The following is a 12,801-nucleotide window of genomic DNA, read 5'->3' as shown; positions in this document are numbered from 1 at the left end:
TGCATTTGAAAAATTATAGAAAGTTGGTTTACTTTATCCACATTTAGAAAAATATCTAGGTATTCTGTGGCTTGTTCAGAGGTTTGATGTTTGTAAATTAACACTATGTGGAGCTATAGAGCTTGTTCTTCAGGAGATTTAAATTAGATAGCATCAAACCAGCAAAATAAAAGGGGAAATGCTGTATGAACTTCTGCTTTTAGGCTACACTGCAACAGTCACAGTTTTTCAGCCACTGAACCATGCCAACTTTTCAGCAGTTCCTTGACAGAGTTAAATAGACATTTTCCTAAATGTAATCAAAGCTCTTGTGTTCCATTAATAAGAAAAATAAAAGTATTTCAGCTTTTGTAGATTACAGCCACAAAACTACTGAGTGGGAAGAAAACAGGTTGGAATGCTGACAGAACACAATATATTTCTGTACACCAAGGCTTACTTGTTTTGGTAAGCATGCTATGTGTCATTGGATGTCAGTTTTTCAGCTTTGATACTGTTTTATGACTTGGCTTAATACTTATAGTAAATAAATAAGGACATGCTGTTGCAGAAATGTTTCCATTACTCATCTTTTTGGAATGATATGATGAAACATAGCACCAAATATTCTTAAACAATCCTGGGAAACAGGTCTCAGAGTGACTGTCTTATAGTCTCATTAAGAATAATTACTAGATTTTATTAAGAATACTGCAATTCCATATTAAGAGTTATTTTTCTGTTTTACTTATGTAGGTCAATGAAAATTGCTGGCCAGTGCTGAATATACTGAAATAATCTCTGTGATGGGAAATGCACATACATTATAGAGTACAGATGCAGGAAGATATTTAGTCAGAAGGCTCTGGTTTAGCAAGCACATGCTTAATTGCCTCAGAGACCCACATCAGTTTCAGTTATACTTTTAGTTTCCATACTATACAGATAAGAGGTTCTTATTCACACACTAAAAATTAATGAAGCATGCTTTTAATGCGCTCCGAAACCACAGCTACAATATCAGCTCTTAAACACTTTTTTAATCATTGATGTTTTGCCATAACAAATGCTAACTCAATATTACTTTACTGATAATAAGAAGAACATTAATTTATTAGTAAGTTCGAAGTGTTCTTGTCACTTGAACATGGTGGGCTGTTCTCACCCTTTCACATCAAAAAGGCACCAAGGGCAACAAGAATGATCAAAAGCCTCAGGATTGCAGGTTGCTGAGTAGGATCTGACCAAGGGTTAAATTTGTGTACAAGGATGTGAAAAGTTATTGTACATGACCTGAAAAGGACTGCAAATGTGAATGTATCTTTAAGATACGTGAGTGAGAGCATGCCTATGTTCCACTATTCAAGACTGATCAACAAGAAAAGAGGAACTGAATCAGGCCACCTCTGTGTCCATGCACTTGTATGAGTGCAGTTTGTGTTTGGTGGCAGACACAGAAGGAAGAGATGAGGGTGCAACAGTGCAAAATCTATCAGACTAGATGGTATGAATAAGGTGTTCACTGTCCCTTCCATTATAAGACCTAGGGAGTATCCAGTGAAGCTTGCATTTGGATAGGTACTGAATAAACCTATTAGTTTATTCTATCTAAATAGGAGAAAGTCAGTGTGTCCACTTCTTGAATAGGTTGTTAAGGTGCAGACACATTTTCTCACCATTTTATGATTTTTTCCAAAATGAGTTCTTCAGCCAGTATGATTGTTACTTGAGGAGTGGGAAGGCTGTGGATGTGGTCTATCTGGACTTCAGCAAAGCCTTTGGCACTGTCTCCCACAGCATACCCCTGAAAAAGCTGGCAGCCCACATCTTGGACAAGGGCACTTTCTGCTGGGTTAGGAACTGGCTGGAGGGCTGGGCCCAGAGTAGTGGGGAATGGTGCTGCATCCAGTTGGGTCTAGTTCTATTTAATATCTTTATTGGCAATTTAGATGAGGGGATTGAGTGTACCATTAGCAAATTTGCAGATGACACCAAGTTGGGGGGAAGTATTGATCTGCTGGAAGGCAGGAGGGCTCTTCAGTGGGACCTGGACAAGCTGGAGAGATGATCTGATTCCAGCGGGATGAGGTTCAACAAGGCCAGGTGCCAGGTCCTGCACTTTGGCCACAACAACCCCCTGCAGCACTACAGGCTGGGCACAGAGTGGCTGGAGAGCAGCCAGGCAGAAAGGGACCTGGGAGTTTAGATTGACAGGAAGCTGAACATGAACCAGCAGTGTGCCCAGGTGGCCAAGAAGGCCAATGGCATCCTGGCCTGGATCAGGAACGGTGTGGCCAGCAGGACCAGGGAAGTGATTCTTCCCCTGGACTCAGTGCTGATGAGGCCACACCTCGAGTGCTGTGTCCAGTTCTGGGCCCCTCAGTTCAGGAAGAATATTGAGGTGCTGAAGCAGGTCCAGAGAAGAGCAACAAGGCTGGTGAAGGGACTGGAGCACAGGTCCTATGAGGAGAGGCTGAGGGAGCTGGGGTTGTTCAGCCTGGAGAAGAGGAGGCTCAGGGGAGACCTCATCACTCTACAACTCCCTGAAAGGAGGTTGTAGCCAGGTGGACATCGGACTCTTCTCCCAGGCAACCAGGAGTAGGACAAGAGGGCACAGTCTTAAGCTCTGCCAGGAGAGGTTTGGATTGGATATTTGGAAGAACTGTTTTACAGAGAGCGTAATCAGACATTGGAATGGGCTGCCCAGGGAGGTGGTGGATTCACCGTCCCTGGAGGTTTTTAAGATGAGACTGGATGTGGCACTTAGTGCCATGGTCTAGTAACCACAGAGGTTTTGGATCAGGGGTTGCACTTGAGGATCTCAGAGGTCTTTTCCAACCCAATTGATTCTTTGATTCTATGATTAAAAATCATAATGCCTAGAATCAAAATCACTGTCATTTCTGTATCACCTCCATTTGGGATTCAGAATACATTAGTCCACAAGCAGTCCTAATGTTAAATGAGGCAAAACTTTAATCCTTCAATCACAGTGTCCAATGATCCTTCTTCAGCTTTTACTCAGGCAACACTTCTCATAATGCCATGTTTTTGTTCTTTGACAGAGTGTCCATTTTATCTCAAAACCTTGTATAAATAAAATTCTAATTAACCTCTGTTGACATTTTTAAAAAGGAACCTTAGCAACTCACCAATTACAAATTAATTTTTTATAGATGGACTTGCAAAATTTTATTTTCTGTTTAGTTCCTCTGACAGACATTGGAGAGCTTATGGGAAGGCACACAGGCGAAGCTGCCCTTGAAACCTTGCTATATCAGTTGGAATAAATTACCAGCTTTCAAGTCTTGTAAGCAAGCACAGCACATGCATAACTGAAGTCAGTAGAAAAATTAAGTGTATAGGTCTAGTCCTTGCAACTCTTCAGTTTTGCAGCTTCTGTTGAACATAGAAACTTGTGGTAGCTCAGCACCCCTTAGGATTTAGCTGTATGTAAGCATGGGAAAACTGGGTATACCATTGCTCAGCGAGTGCTGGAGAAAAGCTAAATTTAAAAGAAGGGCTTTTCTTGAGTCATGTGGCATTCTTGGACTTGAGAGACTTTTACAGAGACCTTGAAATACTGAGATTTCATCCCTCCTTCCTTCTATTCCTACTAAGAACTGGATTCTAAAATAACATATCTCTTGCTGAGGGAGCAAACTAAAATTCCTGTGTAAAAGGCAGAGTCCTATGCTGTGTTTTAAAGGTCTCAAGAGAAATTTCTAAATGTGACATGAATATCTGAACTAAGGAGCTGAAAACTTGGCTTCTGCCAGTAGATATTCAATTGCAAAGAGATGCAGAAATACAGGATTTTGCAGCAAGAACAGGACATCGTAATTTCAATATTAACAAACCAGGTGGAAACACATGGCAATCTGGTGTTTCAACATGTAAATGACATGTAAAATACAAGCCTCCCTCCTGTCAGTAGTAATCAAATGTACCTCTGTTATGCCTGTTTGACAAGGGCTGGGTATCATTAAAAATGTAAGAACACCAGAGCTAGATCCCAAGTTTGTCTTGCACAGTGGTACTCTGACTCAGCTGGTAGTAGTTACATAGGTAAAAATGTTAACAAATGTGTTGTCATTTAATTTTTGTTCTTTTTCCGTGGCTGCTGGCACATACTGCTCAAGAGAAATTTGAAATATGAAATATGCAGAGAAGGGTAGGGGGAGTGGAAAGGAACCAGACAGCGAATAGAACTGAAAACCATTAGTCTAGCATACAAAGAAACACTTACTGATTTGCTATCAAATTCCTGCTTCAAGATCCCCACTGAAATCCTGTTGTGTTCTGAGACTCACAGTATGCCAGGACAGCAGTTAAATAACTGAATATCAGCACAATTTGCTTCTCTATGAAACTATTTTCATATGCTCAGGGCTGCTTAGTAAAACTTGTTTCAGATTTTTAGCAATCATTCCATATTGGGATGGCAGGGATGGTGCAGGGAAGTATTGTAGTTACCATCTTTTTTTTTAATAGTACCTGCATTGTTCTTGTATTTTGCCATGGGTTGTTTTTTTGTTTTCTGGAGGGTTTTTTTTCCTTCAGATGGTGATATCTTATTACAAGATCTTGTTTATAATCCTTCATTACCCTGCTTGGTAATAGTTCTTTCTGTAGTACCTGAGCTGATGATTTATTCAAATGAAAATCACTTGGCTCCATAGCATGATGCCTTGTATAACACTATCTTTAAATTAAAAGGCCTTGCCTGAGCATGATTGTTCAGTAAAGGCAGAACTACTGCAAGGAAAATCTCTAGCACTTGCTGTTGAATTATCAGCCCTACAGGTCTTCTGGTCTGCTGACTTGTGAGAAGCAGCACAATTGCAAAGGCATGCTATGTATCTGTCGGAAGCAGATGTCAAATGACATCTCCTTAGATTTAAGCAAGTTTGTTTTGGAAAAAAGAAAAGAGAATAGGTCATTAAAGCATGTAAGCATTCCTCCTAACTTGAGATAAGATCTGTCGGCAGCATTGTGGTCAGCTCAGCAGAGCTTAGCTGTAAGAGAAGCTGGGACAACTTCTGTTTCTGAATTAATGCTTTATGGAAGAACAGTTCATATAATTGGGTACAGGGATCAAGTCAGCTGTATTTCTGCTCAGAGTTTTCCAAATCTCTGCTGGGAGCTCAGACTCTTCTTTCCTATGGAAAAAAAAATTTGTCTTGCTCTTCAGTGAAGAGCAACTGGAAGTTAATTGACTTTTAATTTTTGTTAACAATTATATTTGAGTATGAATAAATACATTTGAGTGTCTGTGCTTCCCTGTTGCAAAAAAAACCCCAAACCCTTTAATATAAAAAAATAGCTATGTGCAGGGCTGTGGTTAAATACTACTGTTAAAGCAGAAGGAACGTACTACAGGAGTGGCTGCTCTAAGAATAGGAGTCATAAAAGACATCCTACTCTAGTACAAAGATGAGTGCTATTAAAACTAGTAATACTGAACACAGGATGTTCTGCAGAAGGCAACAGGCTCCTCATTGTCAGGGAGCTACACATAACAGAGAGCTTTAGCTACCCTGGCCAGCTGTATTGGTGACCTCACCAACACACCCTCTGCCCAAGGGTCCAGTACCCCACCCAAGCCTTGCCTGAGCTGAGCTGTAGGTAGGTTTGTGCTCAGCCCTGTTCCCTGTCATCCTGACTTGCTATTTTTCCTCGCTGGACCATGGGCCCATGCTGTAGATTTTCCTGTCCCCAAGCCTATGCCTAACTGGATCCCCTAGCTGGGTCTTGGGCCTGACTCATCACCTTGACTGGCAAATTGAGAGATTACATCACCAACCCTGGTCCTGCTTAAACACCCTGGGATTGAGCCCTAATGGGGAGGACATGGTGATGAGGTTACCCTTTGCTCCTAGTTCATAGCCCCTCATGGGGCAGCCCTGGTCTTGCAGCTCACTGATAGTTTACCTTGCAGGGATAGTAAAACTAGTCATGTGAGGATTGTAGTGAAACTTCAGAGATGTGACTTTTGTTCCTTTGATGTCCTTCAGTCTGCTTTTATTAAGGTACATGTTTGCCTTCTCTATCAGTACATTTGGAAAACCTTTTGGCATTCTCAAATAGGAGACTGTGTTGATGCTTCACTAGCTTACAAACTAATTTGAGTTGCTTTCTCAGGAAATTCTCTGCTTCTTGAGAAATAGATCAAATGACAAATACTAAGATTCATACAAAAAAGTAATTCCTTTCTTGAGTCTTCTTATGTGAACTCACACCCAGGATAGAAAACAGGGCCAGAATAGATTGCCTTATTCCTTCAGAAAACAGCCATCTGGGTTTTCAATGTAGTTACTTTCTCTTTTTCAGGAACATAGTCAGCTATTTTGGTGCTGCTTTTACCTGCAACTGTTTCCCAAGGTATAAGTTCAAATAAGCATAGTGCTGTGATGCTGGAGTGTATGGCCTGCTGTTTGGACAGACACTTTATGAAAGCAGTTAAGTACTTCCCTGCGTTCAAGTATATTTGCTGTAGTATAGTCTGCTGTACTTCAGAGTGCTTCTGTAAATATGTCAAAACTGCTTATACAGTGCAGCTTGCAGCACTGAGATCTACAGTTAGCAGGTTTTGAGGAAAACAAGCACAACTTTATCCTGTTGTCTCAGCCTATCAAAAGCCCCTATCAAAAGCCAGAAGAAGAACCTCTCTTTTCCTAAAGAAAAGTGAATTTTTAGGAGGCAGTGTATCCTATTAAAACAGTAGTAAAAATAATAATTTGCCTTAAATCTACTGAAGTGGAAAAATTCAAATAATTACACTGAAAATAGAAGCCAGTTTTCCTAGCTCATTCTGGTTTTGTTTCTCTTATCTCCCTGTGGCTTTTCGGATGTAATTAACAATTTAAAAACTTTCAAGGATGTTCATAGGCAGAAGGAGGCATTTAAACCAGGTTGTGTCACTTTTGCCCCCACAGATTGGCTAGCACAATTGCTTTTGTAGCTGGTCTTCACAGAGTGTATCTTAATGGCACAAAGCCCAGTTCCACAAAAAGCCATGCCATGTGCTTGCAAACTGCATGCACACACACATCAGCCGGTCAATGCCTGCAGAATCAGAGCCAGGGGCAAGGCAATAACTAATAACCTGTACTCTGTATGAGTGCTCCCCCTGTCAGACAGCAGTGAAGCGAAAGGCTGGTGTGGAGCAAGCCTGAGCATCTGCCTACACATGGAAATGATTTGTTCACAGTGGTCACCACACAGAGCTAAAGAACAGTTTACCTTATCCTTATTTTTTATTTTACTTTTTCCTCCTGCTGTGAGGCTTCTGGTTTCTGAACCAGCAACAGGTCCCTTTACTAGAGCATTTACTTCATGACTCTGCAGGATAAGAACTGTTTTTCATGAGAAGTAAGGTTTCAACATACATTGAAGCATGCAAATGTTCTTGTTCTCCTAGGAAAACCCCAGATCTGAACACGTGTCTGGCCAGTCTCCAAGGGCAAAACTTTTTTATTAACACAGATTTATTTTTTTTTTGGTTTATAGGCCTAAGCAATAAGAGTGTCTGAGTAGGAGCTCAGTAGTGGATAACTGCAGCTTGTTTATTAAAAGGGGTTGAAAGAAAATTAATACAGGCAATGCTTAATGGTGGGAAATAACGTCTCAAAAGTTACAACCCAGGGAAAGTGTTGTACTCGCAGGTATAAATCTCAGGTTGTGTTAAAAAGGATTCCCATGATCTTTAAAACATGAGCACAGAATTGGAGGAGGTCTCATTATTACCATGCCCAGGACCCTCATGTCACAAGACTCAGGTCATAAAATCCCATTCACAAACTTATTGAGCTCTAGCTATAAATGTTTCGCTTTAGCACTTTCACTGAAAAGCTTCTTCTGAGCCTCTCTACTCAGAAACACTCAAGAAGCTTAATCTTCACAGTACATTTACCACACAGCCACTTTATACCTTTGTTTCTATGCCACTATTGTTTTCTAAACAATTCCTTTCCATCCTGGTGGACTATTCCTTCAATAACCTATTGAGATAATTTGCTTAACAACAATCCTGTTTTCACTTGCAAACAGGCAGGCAAAATCCGAGGAGTACATTGAATATTGCAAAGGGCAGTGACTAAAAGAAAAACTTTGCAGGCTTGGAGACAGGAAGCTTAATTATCTGTTATGATTATGTCTTGAAATAACATATCAAGGAGCGAGTCATATGTGTAATCCAGAACTGGAGCTAAGTTATATATGCAGTTGTGGTGCTGTGACTGACAGGCTAGCTGTCACAGGCAGAATGGAAGTTTTGGGTAAGCTTTATCAGCTTCCATTGAATCATGAGGTACATAAAGGACCCACACTAAACTTCTTCTCAGAGAGGAGCCTTGATTCAGCTGGATCCAGTTCTAGCCCCAGACTTAGTCAACACTTTAAATCTGAAGGATCATATAGATGTAATTGAGCCCTTATAAGACTTTGTCCTGCAGGATTAAGGATAGCAAACCAATTACATTTATAGAAATAAATATTTATTTAAATTTATGATTATAATGATAATGATTAGTCTAAAAGATCTTAATCAGAATTACTGACTACCCAGTTTGGCTATAAGTACTAGTATAGTGCACTATTTATTGAAGCAATATTGAAGCAGTTATAATAAAGTTAGCAAAATAATTATTAAGTAGATATTGATGTTCCTCACCTATATCAATGACTGTGGAAACATCTCTTGTGCAGCCTAGAAGAGCAGCCTTGAGGGGTGTTCCCACTCAAGGGAGGAATCTTCACACACACTCTGAGAAAGGATATGTTAGAAGACCCTAACATTTAAAAGTGGGACTCAGCTTTTATAGGATAAAGCAATTAACAATCACTCATACATCTCCAGGCCAGCTGCGTCACCTCAGCAGCTTTAGATAAATTATCAGTAATATCAGTGGTTCCTTTATCAAGAACTTTGTCTCACCATTGCCAGTTTGTCCGGAAACATTGCTGAGTCAGGCTGGTTTCAGCATTCTTCAGTATCAAAAATTGTGTGCCACCCTCTGCCCCCCTCCCCCACTTCCACCCATCACTGATGACTTTTGCAAATAGCGTATTGTTCAAGCTGGCTTGCCACCACTCTAGGCAGAGAATTCTGCTGCAGTACCTGAGGCATATCACTTAAAGAATGAAACTCAAAATATGCAGATCAACAAAAGATGCACGATGTATATCAAGACCCACCACAGAGTAGATGCATAGATTGATGACCTCTGACTTGAGAAAATCATTTGCCTTTTCTGCACAGGACTGTGATCCTGTCTGTCTAGTTGATTTTCTTGATCACTTCCTACAATACTTTGTAGCTTTCCATATTTAAATCAAGAACCTTTTAGGTTCTGCCAATTAGCAGTTCTCCTGTCAGGCCAAATGCACAAGTAAATCTCCATGTTTTAAGCTGTAACCAGTCACCTGGAAGCACTAGGGCTATTAAATTATCTCAGCACACAGTTGGCTTCCAGAATAATGGTGTCTGCAGTATCAGAGGTTGGATAGGTCAGCAATGACTGATTGAGCAAAGTTGGCTCATGCCCTGAAATAGCTTTCACAGTATGTTTTAATCAAGGTGTCTTGACTGAAGCAAGAAAATGCTTCCCACCCTTGGACTTCTTCCACTTTTATCTCTCCAATGTGGGATACAATCGTACAACTCAGCATTGTGGAAATCCTGGGAATATCTGACCCAACCAACTTCTTCCCACTGGGGGTGATCAGGGATCTGATCTTCTGTTCTCTTGCAGAAATTGTCATACACATTTTTAGTGTTGGAAAACTGGACAGCTTTGTAAAGGTGAAGTTTGAGACTTGTTATAAAGAACCCAAACAATCCTTCATACACTCTAACATAGGGGCAATTAAAATGATGGAGCCAGTAGTCTCTTCTGAAGTTAAACTGTTAAATCTATGTTAACAGCAGAGTGTACAGGAAGGCGGAAATCATTCCCATTCACTATACATATACTAATCTTTATCCATCTCTGTGAAATTTCATGTAAATAAGCTTCACAGATAGAAATTCACCAGATTCACCTATAAATTTGCTGAATCAGATTCTGCTCCTGGCTTTGAGCATTTAACTCATCCACAATCAGGCTCTAATCTCTGATATCTTCCCCGATATCTCAGCCTACACTCTGTGGTTTACATTTTACTTCACAACTCTTTAGAAGCATAATGTATGTGCACGGCAAACATACAGAAAATCAAAGACTTTGCACGGAGGTCTAAATATGTTGCTTCTGCTCAATAAATTTACAGATGTCTTGCTGCCTTAGTTTTCTGACCAGTCTGAGACAGATCTGTGGACTAGGACTGCAATATTTTGGGGATGTATAGAAACATCCCTTAGCAGTTCATAGCTTCTTATATGAACTGGGAAGTTCTTTGAGCTCACAATGCTTCTTCTGACTTTACTATTCTCACAAAAATTCTGTGTCCCTCTTGAAAAAAATCGTTGACCTTCTCCTGTTCCCTTTTCCCATCAACAGCTTCTGCTTTCTCAGTGATATTCTCAAGTTTATATGTCTATTCACTGATACCTAGGCTATTTGTTGTGTCAGGTTTGCATTGTTAAGACTGACAATTATCTGTTTTACTTTTGAGAAGAGTGTGTTCATCATCTCACCTGAAAAAATGTTCCTTTCATACACAAAATTGTGTTGTCCAGTAGCACAGCAATCCTCTTGCTAGAAACTTTGTGATTAGAAGCTCAGATTTCTGACTAGATAGGTTTCCCACATCACCACAGAAAGCCCCATCTTCACCAGCTGATTCAGGTAATCATCTTGCCCCACTGCTTGAAAAACACATGTGTAAGGAATGAACTTAAACCCACTCTTCAAATTTCGACTGCCTTATTTCCTTATGTAAAGTGGTTTCTAATACAGACTTTGCATGAAAGCCATTTCACTTCTCACTTGGAAAAGCCCATTAAGGAAAGATGTTTGTGAGTAAACAAACATTAGCTGCTGAAAAAATGGCAGTAAATGTAAAAGCCAAAAGTAAATACATCTGAATTCAATAATGTTTTAAAGTCAGCTTTTAACAATGTTTGCCCAGTGCTTTTACCTGTGTCAGCTACTCTTTACCATATGGCTGCATATCAAACTTGAGTGAAATATTACCAAGCACTGGCTATAAAACAGTGTGTCAGAGCACCCTTGACAACTTGCTGAGGAAAACCATGGCATCTTGTTGAACCAGATGGCAGTCATTAATCTGGGACTTTACTTTCAGATCATATGTTGATCAGAGTATAAGAAAAGTCAGACAATTACAAAAGATGTGGACCAAAGGTCACTTTGGGTTAGAAGGGACTTCTGAGGTAACTTTGTTGATCCTCATTCCCACAGAAAGAAAAGACAAGTTCAAAGTTAGATCTCTTCCTGTAAGAATGAGTCTTTAGTGTACAGAAGTGGTTTGTAAAACCTTTCTCCATCACTGTTTTGAGAAGTAGATAATGCTTTTGGTGGCAAATAGCATATTTCTCTCAGATGAAGGAAGGCATACTGTAAGAAAAGATGACTGCAGTATTTCTTGAGAAAGAATAGGGGTTTTTTGGCAATCCAAACCTCTCAAGGGCATTTCCAACTGCTCCCAGTAAGCTATAGTCAGAATCAGCTAGTAGTTTTCTAGTGTGCAGACTTAAGTCTTATAAGGCATTTCAACTGGATATTGGAAATACCTCTTCTACATTGGTCTTTTTCCAGAGATATTAACGTTCTTGATGTTAACTACTGCTTTTAGCTGTGTCTGTGCTAATGAGAATCAAGTAAATGGAGCAGGTTTAGGCTGTTGTTGATGCGAAAGAGAACTTGGTACAATATAGCTAATCTTACTCTCTATGCTCCTAATCACAGACCAAGCTGCAACTAACAGCTACCAAAATAACTGTGGTTGTAGAAAAGCCAGAATAAACCTACTGCAAGCCCTTAAATCTCTGGTAAATAGCAGAGGGGAAGAATGAGCAGGAAGACTAGGATGCCAGTCACTCCTGTGCTAAAATGGCAAATACCTCACTCATAGTAAAGCAGGTCAGAGAATTGGAAAAGTAGTTTTTCCTTAGCCAGACCAGAAGAATTAAATACTTACAAACTACTTTTTCTCTGGTTGCTTGTGAAATATGGTCATAATTAAAATTCAGTGAACTATGGTTTTGATTACTATAAACCACTGAGTAGATTTTTTGCATGCTTTCATACAAATATTCCACCAAATTCAATTGAATCCATACTTTTTTTCAGGACACTATTGCTTATGACATTTGCCCAGTTGAGACAAATGTATTGGAGATCAATAGAGAAGGTACATATCAGAAAAGACAACAGAAGCTTCCTATGCAATGTATCCGCTATGCCACTCTAAAATGCCAGGTGAGAGCACAAGTAAGTTTTAAATTCAAACCCTACAGATTATATTACATCTAAAAACACCTAATATTTTTATGGTCTAATAACATCAGCTCTTGACTCACTGTAAAGTTCAAAACTATGAAAAACAAAGCAAAAACCCCAAAAAGCCCCAGTCAACCAATCAACCAAACAAAAACCCACCAAAACAACAACAAAACCCAAATGCTTCAAACATTTTGCAGGCAGTTTATGTCTATCTGAAAACTCTTGCTTCAGCTGTTTCAAGACAGCAGCTTGTAGAACAGTATGTGAAGCAGAAAGAACAGAGACTCATCGTATCACACACGTATCATGTGCTCAATGGTTTACAGTAAAAAACAAGTCATGCATGAACTCATAGACACAGATAGACTGGCCAAGCTGCTGACAAGCTAACTTTCACATGATCAGATGTGAC

The sequence above is a fragment of the Lepidothrix coronata genome, unplaced genomic scaffold (genome assembly GCF_001604755.1).
Source record: "Lepidothrix coronata isolate B3197 unplaced genomic scaffold, Lepidothrix_coronata-1.0 Scaffold22, whole genome shotgun sequence".
Lineage (NCBI taxonomy): Eukaryota > Metazoa > Chordata > Aves > Passeriformes > Pipridae > Lepidothrix > Lepidothrix coronata.
Note: the sequence above shows the minus strand (reverse complement) of the source record.